Genomic DNA, 16,747 nt, shown 5'->3' with positions numbered 1-16,747 from the left:
TAGGCCGCATCGTCGACTGCGAGACATGCATTAAGTTGTAAGGATACTCTTCGTGGACTTTCTTTGTGTTGCCGATGATTCTATGGAGAGAATATTTTACTGAGGGGTTATGAATCATGGCTTGAAAGACATTTTGATTTTTCCACCTAGCCTATGTTTGCATCAGTGCTTTTCTACCGTGCAACGGACACTCCGGCGAACCAGTATATGGTCCCTACCCCGAACTAATAACTGTTGCCTACACTCAAAACTCACTGCCCCCCTTGCTTGATTGCGCATTGTGCGTGCTCTTGTTCCTATTCCCTCCTGAAATCTCATTACTCCTTGAATGCTCGGCTTGTCGAGTCAAAGGCGATGCAATGAGCTGATTAGATCTGTCACAAAGTGATGGCGTGGCATGACAACCAGAACGAAGCAGAGTAGAGAGAGGTCGACTGGAACAGAACTTGAACTCTCAGATCCAGCCTAACAGCCCGGATTTCACACCGCGATTCACGGCCCATCATGGGACTCTATGGATATGTGCTAACGTGGTAGTACGTAGGTGCTTATGCTGCAGCATACAAGCAGGGCTTACATGGCTAATTTGTGCTGGGGGATGCTTTCTCAGATACAACTATGAAATCAGATGACTTTTCATTGCTTTTGGGCAACAGTTTTTGAAAGCAAGCACCTTTCAGTTGCTTGTCTGCAATGATTGAACCACATTGTTAAAATAGCAAGTGATTTTCTAGTTGCTTTTAGGGCTTTTGAGGCCAAGTGCCTATAAAAGAGAGGCCAGGGTACTACTACTTGGCAGATTGCGATCCTGATTGTATTAGCCAGAGAATGTGTTTGCACTCCAAAGAGTAGTTGTGAGAGGTTTATGTTCACTTTCCAGATGCTTTATCCCTACTTATGGCTTTTCTCATGTTCACTTTGGCCCTTGGTTGTGGGTTGGTCACCCTCTCACCCTCCTGGTAAGGATTCTATGTTGGTTAATTTTTAAAGGGTCTTGCCGACCCAGAGCTGGCTCACTATACCCGAGTTGGCTCGAAATATGAATGTAGCCCCTGTCCATTATTTGTACAACTTGTATCATTGTGTGTCTGGAACTAATGAGTTTCCGGCTTCATCTCTCTCTCTCTCTCTCTCTCTCTCAGCGCAACTCAGTTTCCTTGGTTTCCAATATGCATGAAAACAGAAGAAAAGGCAGCTGGCTCAGCCAGGGGAACCCTAGCAGGGGAAGCCCAACGGCCCTTGCGTAACCTTTGTGGCATTGCTGCTCGCAAGGTCTGTCAGGTACAGTGGAAGTGTTTAAGGGTTTTGCCTTGGATCTAGTACTCCGCACACAAACACAAGGTTACTTTACTTCACTCGAACTGGGTTCTTTGTCGATGACAATGACGACGGATTGAAGTATTGATGGGTTCTGTGGGGTACTGTAGGTACTGAGGATCCCTATGTTGAGCTAGGCAGGTGTCACAAACTGGAGACGTGGCAGGCCCCCAGACACTCTGAGGAATGTGTCGACAGGCTGCAGCGAAATATCCGCCGAAAATCACGCTGACTGAATGCTGATGTGGCAGCCCAAATTTTGCGCTGCAAATTACGCTGCTGACGTGGCAGGCCGTACGGATATGATTATTTATTTACATAAGAACTTTGAAAACAAACTAGTTACATCTTTGTTGATAATCTCTCCAATACAATGTTTTTAGCAGCTTTTGGATGAAAGATTTTTAAAGAATTGCTTTTGGGGCATAAAGCTTTTGAGTTGAAAGATTTTGGGGCTCTGCTTTTGGGCATCCCTTGTACCAATAAATAAGTGGGCCTCATTACTCAGAGCATTTGGACGCAGAGTCTGAGAGTGAGCGCCTACCTACTCTCTTGTACTTTAAACACAGATTAATATAAAAAGAAATACCGAAAGGGGCAGCAGTCTTTGTGGCCAATACCTTTGGGCATGGAACTACGCCGGGCCATGTCGTCTTCGTGAATTGTTTTTAAGTGAATCTCTGTTGTGTCGCGGTAGAATCTTGACTTGGGGTGTCCAATTTTGTTACAGTAATATCAGAGCGCAGCCGATTTCTCTTCTACCGGAAAATCCGATTCTTTTCTTGCGGCACGTATGGATATTAACAAGAATCAGACGACTTCTTCTGCATCTGGGAATGCGGGAGGAGATCACAAAGAAGATTCTCATGATCAAACAGAGAGAGACTACGGCCCACCTCGGCCTACTCAATTCGAACTTGAAGAGATGGAACGTCGAGAGCAAGTTGACGAGGCAACCAAGCAGATGATTAAAATTGCGAAGGATCCGATCCATCGCAGAAGTGCACACCCAGTGGCAGAAAGCCACAAAACCACCCATCGCACCGGCAATCAAGAAATCTCCTTCGAGGATGTTTACAGAGTAAGAATTACAAGACGTGGTTCAGACATAGATCAGCCGGCTCTTGGACGCTAACAACAAATCCATAAAGCACAAGAAGGGGACTGACTTCCCGGGTTATTTAGGTCGTCAATCTTCTTTTGCATCGGCAAGAAAGTAGAAGAAGCGGGTACGAATTGAAGGACTACCCAGTTCTTCTTCTTCTTCTTCTTCTTCTTCTTCTTCTTTTGACAGCTCTTCTAGGTCTTCTGACTCGAGCAAGGAAGACAGAAAAGGTAAAAAGCGAAGCAAAAAGCAAAGCTTCGGAAAGGGCAAGAAAAAGGCAAAGAAGCCCAGATTTTACCCAGTTTCTAATAGTTCTATAGAGGAGTCATCCTCAGACAGTTTGGACTTCGACGATCACATGTTTTATGCAAAGAAGAGCATTTTACAGAGCCAAGCTATATGACTTTCTCGAAGATAAAAGCAAGAAAGAATTCAAATAAGTTGGAGAGTCGATTAAGTTTGAATCCTTTTCTGGGTTCCGAGATGCTCCGAGGGCTTTGGCCTTCATTCAGCAGTTTGACATGGGCATTACTAAGAGCACTCCAAGATTAGGAGGGCTACATCTTTCTTCAAGGGAAATGCTCGAACATGGTGGTTCACTTTTCTTCTGAGGAAGGAGGCTCCAATTATATGGTTGAAATTCAAACGGATCTTTATTTCTTCTTAGCTGACTCGAGAGTACGAACGAGATATATGAACCGCTTGGATTCATCTTCGGATGATTTCAAGGGAGATTCTTTGGACGCTTATTGCGAGAGATTTTGGAACTCTTTTCTACCAACCTCTTCATTTAAGAAGGTCTCGTTTAAGGAACAGATTGAGCGGTTTTGCTGTGGACTTCCTACAGAGATCCGAGACTACTGCTTGGAACAAAAGTCAAATTCTATTCAAGAATTGATGGGTCATGCGAAACGGGGTTTTACGATACATTCGGAAAATTTGACTTACCCCACTGATGAGATCTTGACTCAGAGAACCCAACAGACTTCTAGCAATGAAAGTAGAAAGAAAAAGAGTTTCCAAGAAAAGAAGACAAGGATACACGACCCCGGCTCACTCTTCGAAAGAGGGCCAATTACATCAAAGAAGGGAAGTGTTGTGGATGCGGGGAACATGGGCATGTCTCCGCAAAGTGCCCCAAAAGGGCATAGCAAGAACAGAATGAAGACAGACCAGAGAGTTCAAGAGCAGCAAAGGAACGTGGCAGAAAAGGCAAGATGAAAGCAAGATTGGTTCCAGATTGCATGGGTACAGACCCAAGCACGATTGATGAAAGTACAGAACTTTGCCAAGCTTGGGGTAAAGTGAAAGATCAAGAAGCCCTTTGATGGAGGAGCCAAGGCCAACATCATTTCACCTGAATTGGCGGCGTGGCTCGAGATTACACCGGATTGGATGGGACCACCAACAAAGGCAGTTTTAGCGGCACCCGGACATGACATAGCCATTACACCTGTCATTGGCAAACGTCGGTTGCATTGTCAGGGGTATTTGGGGCACGAGGACTTTTACATAATACCCTTGGAAGGTTGTGACGTCTTCCTTAGAGTCCCTTGGTACCATAGGAACAACGCTGTGGTCGATTATCGGGTGAAGAAAGCGACTTTGACAAATGAAAAGGGCCAAATAATTATACTTGATGTGAAACTGAAGGGCGAGTCTGTCCCTATTGTATCGGCTTCGGCCGTTTTCAAATTAATGAAATCCAGTCTGTTTGTTTACTCGATCTATTTGATAGAGTTAAATGATGAACAGAGAACGAATATGTCTGAACTTGATAAAGAACACCAAGATTTTCTCCACACTCATGCCGATTGCTTTTCTGAGGGCTTGCCAGCCGAGGCCACGATCTTGCCTGAGGATCATACTATTGATCTGATACCTAAAAGCACACCACCAAACCGGCCACCTTATCGTGCGAGCCGAGCCCAAAATGAAGAGATTATGAACCAAGTGAAAGACCTTATAGAAAAGGGTCTTATCCAGCTGAGTACTTCACTCAACTGCTCTCCGGTATTGTTGGTTTAAAGAAAGACGGATCTTGGAGAATGTGCATTGATTATACAGTTCTCAATAAAATCACCATCAAGAACAAATTTCCAATCCCGAGGATCGATGATATTCTTGACCGACAACAGGGATCCTCTTGTTTCAGCAGGATCGATTTGAAAAGCGGATATCATCAGATGTGAATCGCGTCGGGAGGTCTACAAAACAGCTTTTCAGATGAGCTTCGGTTTATACAAATTTTTGGTGATGCCTTCTGGCCTTACCAATGCTCCATCGACTTTCAACAGAATGATGGATAGGATATTCAGATTGTACAGATCTTTTGTTGGCACTTTCTTTGATGACATTATAGTCTTCTCCAAGGATGAGGCAGAGCATATACAACATCTGTTGCAGGTCTTTCATGAATTACAAGATCACAAACTAGTTATCAATGCTAAGAAGAGTGAACTTTTCTTGCCGGGGATACACTTTTTGGGACACATTATCTCAGCAGCAGGAGTACAGATGGACCCGACCAAGATTGACACCATACGTGATTGGCCCGATTTGAAGATTATTCATGAAGTTAGAAGCTTCTTGGGCTTATGTTCTTATTACCGGCGGTTCATTAGAAAGTTTGCAGAGGTTGCTTCCCCTTTGCACATTCTGACACAGAAAAGAGTCCCTTTCTTGTGGGGACCCACAGAGGGGACTGCCTCTTAGACTTTGAAAGAGAAATTGACTACGGGACCAGTTTTGACTTTGCCGGATTTGCAAAAGTCATTCGAAGTATATTGTGATGCTTGTGGTCGTAGTCTGGGTGCGGTCTTAATACAAGAAGACCATGTCATTGCCTATGAGAGCCGATTGTTTTCAAGGCCGGAATTGACAACACAGATTTATGAGAAAGACCTTTTGGCGGTTTGCCATGCTCCTACTCAGTGGTGACATTACCTACTCGGAGCCGATTTTACGGTCTTCACTGATCATTAAAGTTTACGCTACTTCTTGTCACAGAAGCAGCTTTCGGAAAAGTAGATGCGGTGGGCTAACATCTTATCACAATTTCACTTCCAGATTGTCCATGTACAGGGATAGAAGAATTCTGTGGCAGATGCTTTTCCCCGGAAGCCGTCAATCTTGGCTATTTCGGCGATTCATCATAGAAGCTTTGAGGACATGGTCGATCAGTACGCCACAGATCCAGATTTTTCTGATGTATTCACTCAAATACAGAATTGGGAGGTAGTAGCGGGATATTCCATACGGGATGGCTACTTGATGAAGAAAACGATGTTGTGCGCTACATAGTCGTTGAGGGAAAAGTTTCTAACTGAATGCCATTGTCCACCTTTTACGGGTCACTGTGGCATGGACACCACAATCCTTCTCCATAGCTGAGAGGTCTCCACTAATCATTTGCGTCATTAATTCCTGCTTCTTTGACAACTCAACCTTGGTTTGCATCAACCCTTCAATCACTTCATAAGGCCCTTCACTTTCATCTTCAACCTCATTCGCAAATGCAACTAAACCAATCTCCTGGATTTCTTTGTCCATCAAAAGAAATGCAACATCAGTATCCTCATCACTGCTGGTAGTGCTATCACTGTCCTTATCTGTCACCGTGGAAGAGCCTTCATCGCTAGACTCATCCTCATCTTCATAAAGCTCCTCCAATCGCTTCCTTGTGTCCATATTATAAAGCTTCTTGGTACCTGTCTTTCCATAGAGGCTAATTGTACCATGTCGCCAATCTTGAACAGCTCCTGCTGCACGTAACCATGGTCTACCCAGGATAATAGGATATGCTTCCAACCCTGCTGGCATCACATGAAAATCAACCACTGCCTTTGCATCATATGCCTCCACTTCTAAGCTCTTTACAACACCTAAGCATTTTACTTTTTGATGGTTTGCCAATTTGATCCGAAAACCTGACACCCCAGCCACTGTGAGACCCATCTTCTCAACACATGAGTGTGTTATGACGCATATTTGGGCTCCGCCATCCACATAACCTTGTCCCAAATTTTTCCTTTTATGCCACACATCTACTATTGGACAAATGTCTGGTAGCTCGTCCATTGCCAACACCTTCACTGAACCTCTCTCTGGCTCTTTCTCCATTGGGTTAACCATCCTCTTCCACTGTCGCTTTAGCTTAGGCACCATCTCTATAAGCTGCCCAAAAGTAACATCTGCCTTCCTGCTCGTCAGATCCTCCTTCAAGTCATAGCTTAATTGTCCATCCCCTAGTGGAAAATCTGAAACATGAAACTTTCGACGAGCTCTCCTTTTCCTCTTGGCCTTGACATCCTCGCCTTCATGGCTCTTTCCTTTCTTCTTACTAGGACCTGGGGCACTTCTTCCTTCCTTTTTCTCTGTGGTCCTCTTCCCAATAGGCATCACTAATGTATTCTCTAGCTTTGATGCCTTCTCCAAGGTGACTACACTTAGCACTTTTGTCTTTTGCTTTTCCTCTTGGGTCAGTCCACTGGTTCCTTCGTCTCCCTTAATTTCGATGCCATAATCATTTGACCTAGTTAGCACCTGTCTTGGCAATGGATACATGTCTCCCCCCATCCTTGGTGGCTTATCACATTGCGGGCTGATGTGACCCAACTCTCCACAATTATAACATGTGGGCATCTGCCTCCAAAACCTACCATTGCTTTGTCCAACACCATTCCTAGGCCTTTCTTCACCTCCTGGCTGATTTGCAAACCTCCCTCGACCTCGATTATTTCCCACTTGACCTAGCATGTTTAGGCTGAGATTCTTCATCAAATCAACCATTTGCCTCATGTCTTGCCTTAGCCCATCATCTTGCACTGCTGTAGTGACCACTGCTGGCATAGCCTGAGTAGTAACAGGAACTACTGGTTCATGATGAACCCCTAACATGCGCCCTTGTAAAGACTCTATAGGCTGAAATTCAGACCTCATTGACAAAGACTCCACCCCTAACTGGCTCATTTTTCTCAGCTTCCACTCTTTGTTCCTTGCTACCTCTAGTGCATCCTCATATGTCCTAGGCTTCTTTAGCTCCACTCTCCAACGTATATTCTCCCAAAGAGCAGCCAAGAACCTGTCCTTCTTCATCATGTCAGGCGGGGGTACCTGTGGTGCTAAAGCCTTGCACATTCGCTCCCATGCCAATGAAAACTTACGTATGTACGCATCTACTGGCTCACCTTCCTTTTGCACCAAAGCTTGTACTTCTTGCCACACCTTGTCAGGATCTTCTATCTTCACAAACTCCACTTCCAACCCATGTCGTAGATTGTCCCAACTCAACCTTACAGGTGGATCAGCCACACGCAACTCCTCTTCAAATGCTTTAGACCAAACTCGTGCATCACTCTTCAAACAAATTTGGAGAAGGCGTAACATTTGCGTAGGGTCATGAATCTGGTTGCTAATGCAGGCAACCTCCATCTTTTCCAAAAATTCTTCCACATCTTCATCACTTCTTCCATGAAACTCCGGATAAGAGAAAGCCATGGCTACCCAAATTATGATGCTTTGAGAACCCCTTCGAACACACGTGCAAGAACCCAAAACTTTTCACTACCCAATCCCTAGAAACTTCAATGGAGCTCAACTTTAGATAAGGACAAACACATGCACATCAAATGAGTTTTCATAGTTAATCATCGGAATGACAACAGGCAAAGGACATTCCAGAATCTCTCTCAATCTTCTTGGCCCAAACATAAAGACTATGCGCTGCTGGAAAAAGATCTTCCTGGACACATGAACATTAATCTGAATTCTTTGAGTTAAATGAAAAGGAGTGAACTGAGGGCCATTTTGATCATCCATTAAAGCCAACCATGAAGCTCCCAAGAAGGCACACCTGACTTAACCTCTGATTTTTGCCAAAATTTCAGCAGCATAACAACATAAATGGCTCAAAATAGCAAAAAACCAGCCATCATAACTTGGGAAAATTTCGACAGAGTTTCCCCAGAAGTAGAGCAATGAGAACCCAAAATATAGACTGTATCAATATGCATAAACTGTCAACAATAGAACCCGAGCATCAAATAGGACTCACTAGTACATAGCCTATGGCGAGGTCACAAAAAGGGTGCTCCAGCTACCTGTATCACCGAAAGGATCTCCACATTTGAGAATCTCCCAGCTCAATAAAAACCTCACGCTATCGACCCTCACACGAAGGATAATACAAATCGCGTATAGTCAAGTCTCAGAAATGACTATCTTCCAGACCAAGTCTCAAAAATGGCTGGGACTGCCAAATACAACCAAGTATGGCTCCACAAATGTGTACAATGGCAGTTTCCACAAGTAACGTACAATCCAACAAACAATGCGCTCAAATAGGCGCCAAGTGATGCATACCCACGACAACTGCAAGTGACATCACTGCTAGTATATCACTGTACTCTAGCTACCTGTACCTGTGTGAATCACCTGTACCTGTACCTGTCCCTGTAACCTGTAACCCTGAATCTCGAAGCTTGAAGCTCGAAGCAGAAGGTACTCGAAGAAGATCCTCCGTGGGGGCGCCAAAAGAATGTGAGCGGGATGAAAACACACACAGCGTCTCTATAACGACCCGACACACACTCTTGGGAAGATACACACACACACTATGGGGCACCACTCGGCTTACACAACACACCTGGCCGAGACAGGGAACACACCTCTGGAGTGAGAGGAGAGAGACTATCCACTTGCCCACTCCACACACACACACACACACACACACACACACACACACACACACACACACACAGAAATCAGCTCAAAAGAGGAGAATTTCTGATGTTTAGATACAAATGAGCTCGGGCCAACACCAATGGGGCGTTACTTCTTTTGGCCGAGACTCAAGAAGGATGTGGACGACTTTGTACGCAGTTGCTTGGTATGCCAAAAGGTCAAGTTTGACAGGCATAAAGCACAGGGATTGTTACAGCCTTTACCCATTCCCACCCGCCCCTGGGAAAGTATTGCTATGGATTTCATTTTTGCTCTCCCAAAGGCATAGAGTGGGCATGATGGCATTTGGACTGTCATCGACAGATTAGCAAGCAAGCTCACTTCGTTCCAGTGAAGAAGACAGTCAAGCTGGATCATTTAGCGAGACTGTTCATTTCATAGATTTTCAGATTACATGGCATGCCTGAGAGAATAGTCTTTGACAGAGATCCTCAATTCACGAGTTTGTTTTGGAAGGCTATGTGGGAGAACATTGGCACACGGTTGCAGTTCTCGTCATCTTTCCACCCGCTGACAGATAGGCAATCTGAGATTGCAAATTCAGTCGTACTGGATTTATTGAAGTCTTACATTTCTGATCAAGATTCAATGGGAAATTTCTTTTCCCTTGGTGGAATTTGCCTATAATAACATGATCCACTCTTCGACGGGGAAGGTGCCATTTGAGATTATTGAAGGTGCTACGAAGGTTCCACCTTTCCTTAGCATGAAAGATAAGATTTTTGAAGCCCGACCAGTACATGAGGGACTTGGACATTGCTTTTGCCAAGGTCCGGGAGGCTTTAGCGAAATCTCACGAAAGACACAAGAAGGCAGCAGATCGACACCGTCGCGATTTGAAATTAAAGGAAGACGATTGGGTGCTCTTACGTTTCGAGAAGGCACGCCTAAGAAAGAAAAAGGGAAAGGAGTGGCTTTTTCCGAAGCTTAGCATGAGATAATATGGACCTATCCAGATAAAAGAAAAGATAAATGATGTCTCCTTTAGATTGAAGCTGCCCGATACTTGGAGGATTCACAATGCTTTTCATGTGAGTCTCTTGAAGCCTCTTAAAGGCAATGTGCTCCTAGCTGAGTGACCCGAAGTGGAGGAAAGCGAGGAGATACTCGTTCCATAACAGATATTGGCACATAAAGATAGAAAGATTAAAGGTAAAGTGATTAGGAAGTCCTTGGTTAAATTCAAGAACTATCCTGCATTGGATGCCAAGTGGATGGAGGAGGAGGACCTAGCAGATACTCTTCAGATTTTGGAGCTTTACCTTGAAGCATTCGGTTTAGCATAGTCTACTCCGATAGAACCCCGATCTTAGCATGGGTGAATCTAGTGCAGTGGGCTTGCACAAGAGGGGAGTCGCTCCGCTCATTTGTCAACGGATTACCCCGATTTTTGATATAGAGTCACTGATGTCCGTTTGAGTTTCAGGGATACCGTTGGGCTGAGAGTATTCTGCTTTATGACTTTATGAACTGGAATTCTTGAAAATGAAACTGATTGATTTGTACTTGACTATTTTGAGTGCAGGAACCGAAAGACGAAATAACTGCAGCATTTCGATCTCACAAATCTCTATAGACATGATTGCAATAAGGATTAGTTAATCGGGCATCTGTGAGGTCCTGGCTGGATCTAGATGTGATTACTAAGTACGTTGTTGATTAATCATGGTTTGAGATTTGGAATAAATTTGAATGTGATTTGTCATGTGATGTCAAGTGATGTCCGGTGATGTAACTGTCGATTGGTACATGTGCTAGATGTGTTGTGTCTAATGATGTCCGGTGATGTAAATGTCGATTGGTACATGTGCTAGATGTGTTGTGTCTACTAAGACAGTTTATGGCATTTGTCTGTTTTGTAGGTGTAATTGAGGGCGATTACAATTCTTTCAAGAGGGGGGTATGTCACAAACTGGTGACGTGGCAAGCCCTCGGACACTCTGAGAAATGCGTCGATAGGTTGCAACGGAATATCCACCGGAAATCACACTGGTTGAATGTTGACATGGCAACCCGGATTTTGCATCGCAAATTACGTTGCTGACGTGCCAGGCTGTATGGAATTGTGCAAATTACGCTGGCTGTTTTTAGCAGCTTTTGGATGAAAGATTTTTAAAGAATTGCTTTTGGGGCATAAAGCTTCTGAGTTAAAAGATTTTGGGGCGCTGCTTTGGGCATCCCTTGTACCAATAAATAAGTGGGCTAGGCCTCATTACATCTGGACGCAGAGTCTGAGAGCGAGCGCTTGCCTACTCTCTTGTACTTTGAACATAGATTAATATAAAAAGAAATACCGAAAGGGGCGCTAGTCTTTGGGGCCAATACCTTTGGGCTCGAAACTACGCTGGGCCGTGTCATCTTTGTGAAATGTTTCGACGTGAATCTCTATTCTGTCGTGGTAGAATCTTGACTTGGGGTGTCCAAGTTTGTTACAGCAAGAGCCAAGCTAAACGCAAGGGGTGCTAGATGCTGGGGTATTGTGTCGACGATGACGACAACGATGAGGAGGAGGAGGTACCGATGGGTTTTGTGTCGACGATGATAATGACGACGAGGTAATGATGTGTTCTGTGTCGTTGATGATGACGAGGTGCTGATGGGTTCTGTGTCGACGACGACGAGGAGGTATTGATGGGTTCTCTGTCGACGATGATGGCGACGGCGACGAGGTACTGATGGGTTGTGTGGGGTACTGCGGGTATTGAGGATCCCTATGCTGAGCTAGGCAGGAGCCAAGCCGAACACAAGGGGTGCTAGATGCTGGGGTATTGTGTCGACGACGACGAAGACGAGGCTATGGCTGAATTCTGAAAATGCTAGCGATGTCAATGGCTAGAATCTGCAACCATGACGAGGCCAGGGGCTGAAATCTGATGACGATCATAGGCTGAATCGCTGGCTGTTCTGGGCTGAAAAGGCTGATGCTACAGGGCTGAAAACGCTGATGAGAGGAGGCTGAAAACGCTGAGGTGCTGTGGCCGATGATCCCAGAGTCTACAGGTTCTTCTTCTACTGCTGCCTCTTCTGGTCTCTAGTGGTGCCCATAGGCTGCCTTTATAGGTGGAAAAGGCTGGGTCGAGCAGCTTCAAAACAGCCCCACGATTGGGAATGTGAAAAGTCATTTAATAAATAATTACAAGGATAAGAGGTGGTTCACACACGACTAAGTGCACATGCTAAAATGTGGTACTGTGCAAGAGAGGGTATGCAACTGTGACTGGCTTGGGCATGCACGTTCTGCTAGAGGCTCACAAAGTGCCAGGCTAAGGTCCTAAGCTAATGACTCAAAATAGATTGTAGTTGAAGCATACCCATGTTGCGCAAGTGAAGTGCACACGTGACAATGTCCCAAACTGCTAAGGTGGCAATTCCATTGAAGGCGACGTTGTAACAAACTTGGACACCCCAAGTTAAGATTCTATGCGACACAACAGAGAATCACTTTGAAACACTTCACAAAGACAACACGGCCCGGTGTAGTTCCGTGCCGAGAGGTATTGGCTCATTTGGCTCCCCATCATCGGGCACATCGCCTTTAAAAGGCTTCAAGAGACTAACATGAAAAGCATTGTGAATCCTTCAAGTATCGGGCAGCTTCAATCTAAAGGAGACATCATTTATCTTTTCTTTTATGTGGAAAGGTCCATAGTATCTCATGCTAAGCTTCGAAAAAAGCCACTCCTTTCCCTTTTTCTTTCTTAGGCGTGCCTTCTCGAAACGTAAGAGCACCCAATCGTCTTCCTTTAATTTCAAATCGCGACGGTGTCGATCTCTGCCTTCTTGTGTCTTTCGTGAGATTTCGCTAAAGCCTCTCGAACCTTGGCAAAAGCAGTGTCCAAGTCTCTCGTGTACCGGTCGGCTTCAAAAATCTTATCTTTCGTGCTAAGGAAGGGTGGAACATTCGTAGCACCTTCAATAATCTCAAATGGCGCCTTCTCCGTCGAAGAGTGGATCGTGTTATTGTAGGCAAATTCCACCAAGGGCAAAATGTTTTCCCATTGAGTCTTCTGATTAGAAATGTAAGATTTCAATAAATCTAGTACGACTGAATTTGCAATCTCAGATTGCCCATCTCTCTGCGGGTGGAAAGATGACGAGAGCTGCAACCGTGTGCCAATGTTCTCCCAAATAGCCTTCAAAAACAAAGTCGTGAATCAGGGATCTCTGTCAGAGACTATTGTCTCATGCATGCCATGTAATTTGAAAATCTGTGAAATGAACAATCTCGTTAAATGCTCCGGCTTGGCTGTCTTCTTCATTGGAACAAAGTGAGCTTGCTTGCTAAATTTGTCGATGACAGTCCAAATGCCATAATGCCCACTCTGTATCTTCTTGAGATAAAAAATGAAATCCATAGCAATACTTTCCCAGGGGTGGGTGGGAATGGGTAAAGGCTGTAACAATCCCTGTGCTTTATGCCTTTCAAACTTGACCTTTTGGCATACCAAGCAACTGCGTACAAAGTCGTCCACATCCTTCTTGAGTCTCTGCCAAAAGAAGTAACGCTCCACACCTTTCAAGGTGGTGTCGATGCCGCGGTGAACCGTAAAAGGTGGACAATGGCATTCAGTTAGAACCTTTTCCCTCAACGGCTGTGTAACGCACGACATCGTTTTCTTCATCAAGTAGCCATCCCGTATGGAATATCCTGCTGCTACCTCCCCATTCTGTATTCGAGTGAATACATCAGAAACATTTGGATCTGTGGCGTACTGATCGACCATGTCATCGAAGCTTCTATGGTGAATCGCGGAAATAGCCAAGACTAATGGCTTCCGTGACAAAGCATCTGCCACCAAATTCTTCTATCCCTGTACATGGACAATCTGGAAGTGAAACTGTGACAAGATGTTAGCCCACCGCATCTGCGCTGCTTCTGTGACAAGAAGTAGCGTGAACTTTGATGATTAGTGAAGACTGTAAAATTGGCTCCGAGTAGGTAATGTCGCCGCTGAGTAAGAGCATGGGTAACCGCCAAAAGCTCTTTCTCATAAATCTGTGCTGTCAATTCCGGCCTTGAAAACAATGGGCTCTCATAGGCAATGACATGGCCTTCTTGCATTAAGACCGCACCCAGACTACAACCACAAGCACCACAATATACTTCGAATGACTTTTGCATATCCGGCAAAGTCAAAACCGGTCATGTAGTCAATTTCTCTTTCAAAGTCTGAAAGGCAGTCACCTTTGTGGGTCCCCACGAGAAAGGGACTCCTTTCTGTGTCAGAATGTGCAAAGGGGAAGCAATGAACCGCCGGTAGTAAGAACATAAGTCCACTTCTAACTTCATGAATATTCTTCAAATCGGGCCAATCATGTATAGTGTCAATCTTGGCCGGGTCCATCTGTACTCTTGTTGCTGAGACGATGTGTCCCAAAAAGTGCATCTCTGGCAAGAAAAATACACTCTTCTTAGCATTGATAATTAGTTTGTGATCTCGCAATGCATGAAAGACATGCACAGCAGATGCTGTCTATGTTCTGCCTCATCCTTGGAGAAGACTATTATGTCATCAAAGAAAGTGCCGGCAAAAGATTTGTACTCTCTGAAAATCCTATCTATCATTCGGTTGAAAGTCACTGGAGCATTGGTAAGGCCAAAAGGCATCACCAAAAATTCGTATAAACCGAAGCTCGTTCGAAAAGTTGTCTCGTAGACATCTCCCGGCGTGATTCGGATCTGATGATATCCACTTTTCAAATCGATCCTGCTGAAACAAGAGGATCCCTATAGTCGGTCAAGAATATCATCGATCCTCGGAATTGAAAATCTGTTCTTGATGGTGATTTTATTTAGAGTTCTATAATCAATGCACATTCTCCAAGATTCGTCTTTCTATAAAACCAACAACACCGGAGAGCAGTAGGGTGAAGTACTTGGCTGGGTAAGACCTTTTTCTAAAAGGTCTTTCACTTGGTTCATAATCTCTTCATTCTAGGCTCGGCTCGCACGGTAAGGTGGCTGGTTCGGTGGTGTGCTTCCAGGTATCAGATCAATAGTAGGATCCTCAGGCAAGATGGTGGCGACTCGCCTGGCAGGCCCTTAGAAACGCAATCGGCATGAGTGCGGAGAAAATCTTGGCGTTCTTTATCAAGTTCAGACATGTTCGTTCTGTGTTCATCACTTAACTCTTTCAAATAGATCGAGTAAACAAACAGACTGAATTTCATTAATTTGGAAACTGCTGAAGCCAATACAATAGGGACAGACTCGCCCTTCAGTTTCACATCAAGTACAATTTTTCAGCCCTTTTCATTTGTCAAAGTCGCTTTCTTTGCCCGATAATCGACCACGGCGTTGTTCTTATGGTGCCAAGGGACTCCAAGGAGGACGTCACAACCTTCCAAGGGCACTATGTAAAAGTCCTCGTGCCCCAAATACCCTTGACAATGCAACCGAAGTTTGCCAATGACAGGTGTAATGGCTATGTCTTGTCCGGGTGCCGCTAGAACTGCCTTTGTTGGTGGTCCCATCCGATCCGATGTAATCTCGAGCCGCGCCGCCAATTCAGGTGAAATGACGTTGGCCTTGGCTCCTCCATCAAAGAAAATCAGGGCTTCTTGATCTTTCACTTTGCCCCAAGCTCGGCAAAGTTCTGTACTTTCATCAATCGTGCTTGGGTCAGTACCCATGCAATCTGGAACCAGTCTTGCTTTCATCTTGCCTTTTCTGCCACGTTCCTCTGCTGCTCTCGAACTCTCTGGCCTGTCTTCATTCTATTCTTGCTGTGCCCTCTGGGGCACTTTGCGGAGACATGCCCATGTTCCCCGCATCCACAACACTTCCCTTCTTTGATGTAATTGGCCCTCTCTTGAAGAGTGAGCCGGGGTCGTGTATCCTTGTCTTTTTTTTCTTGGGAACTCTTTCTCTTTCTACTTTCATTGCTAGAAGTCTGTTGGGTTCTTTGAGTCAAGATCTCATCAGTGGGGTAAGTCAAATTTCCCGAATGTATCGCAAAACTCCGTTTCGCATGACCCATCAATTCTTGAGTAGAATTTGACTTTTGTTCCAAGCAGTAGTCTTGAATCTCTGTAGGAAGTGACAAGTCCGCAACAAAACCGCTCAATGTGTTCCTTAAACAAGACCTTCTTAAATGAAGAGGTTGGTAGAAAAGAGTTTCAAAATCTCTTGCAATAAGCGTCCAAAGAATCTCCCTTGGTCATCCGAAGGTGATTCCAAACGGTTCATACGTCTCGTTCGTACTCCCGAGTCAGCCAAGAAGAAATAAAGAGCCGTTTGAATTTCAACCATTTAATTGGAGCCTCCTTCTTTAGAAGAAGAGTCGACCACCATGTTCGAGCATTTCCCTTGAAGAAAGATGTAGCCCTCCTAATCTTGGAGTGCTCTGAGTAATGCCCTCAAGAGAAAGCTATGTCAAATTGCTAAATGAAGGCCAAAGCCCTCGGAGCATCTCGGAACCCAGAAAAGGTTTCAAAGTTAATCGACTCTCCACCTTCTTTGAATTCTTTTACTTTCTTGCTTTTATCTACGAGAAAGTCATATATGTTGGTTTTGTAAAAATGCTACTTCTTTGCATAAAACATGTGATCGTCAGAGTCCGAATTGTTTGAGGATGACTC

General features: G+C 44.7%; 1 protein-coding gene across 2 annotated transcripts in view; it reads left to right on the top strand.

Annotated features, from left to right (window-relative positions):
* LOC147424389 (uncharacterized) overlaps positions 1-16,747 on the top strand; it is a 130,859-nt gene that overhangs the window by 45,612 nt on the left and 68,500 nt on the right. The gene's annotated exons all lie outside the window — the stretch shown is intronic.

This window comes from Adiantum capillus-veneris, chromosome 25 (genome assembly GCF_014529385.1).
Source record: "Adiantum capillus-veneris isolate H3 chromosome 25, ASM1452938v2, whole genome shotgun sequence".
In the NCBI taxonomy this organism is placed as follows: domain Eukaryota; kingdom Viridiplantae; phylum Streptophyta; class Polypodiopsida; order Polypodiales; family Pteridaceae; genus Adiantum; species Adiantum capillus-veneris.
The sequence above is the reverse complement of the archived record's forward strand: the minus strand, read 5'-3'. Positions and strand labels throughout refer to the sequence as shown.